Below are 342 nucleotides of genomic sequence, written 5' to 3'. Positions count from 1 at the left end.
ACACAAAGAGTGCAATGCGCACCACCCGAAGAATGGACATATTTGAAACTCGGACTTGGGGGGGGAAGGGGGAGGCAAGGGCAACATACGTAACCTAAACATCTGTACCCCCATAATATGCTGAAATAAAAAAAAAAGAAAGGGGGAAATTCAAGAGAACGAATAGAGAAGACTATAATAGAGACTATAGTAGAGAAGACTATAATGATGGTGAAAAAGGATGAGTGAAAGAATGGTCATTTAATTTTAATTCAGAGATAAAGCTAATTTTTAAAAATATTATGTATTTGACAAATAATACACTTGCCTGTGTGTATTATAAACAAAAAGTGTTACTAACCA

The sequence above is a fragment of the Propithecus coquereli genome, unplaced genomic scaffold (genome assembly GCF_000956105.1).
Source record: "Propithecus coquereli isolate 6110/MARCELLA unplaced genomic scaffold, Pcoq_1.0 Scaffold121, whole genome shotgun sequence".
NCBI lineage: Eukaryota > Metazoa > Chordata > Mammalia > Primates > Indriidae > Propithecus > Propithecus coquereli.
This window is presented reverse-complemented; position numbering follows the sequence as displayed.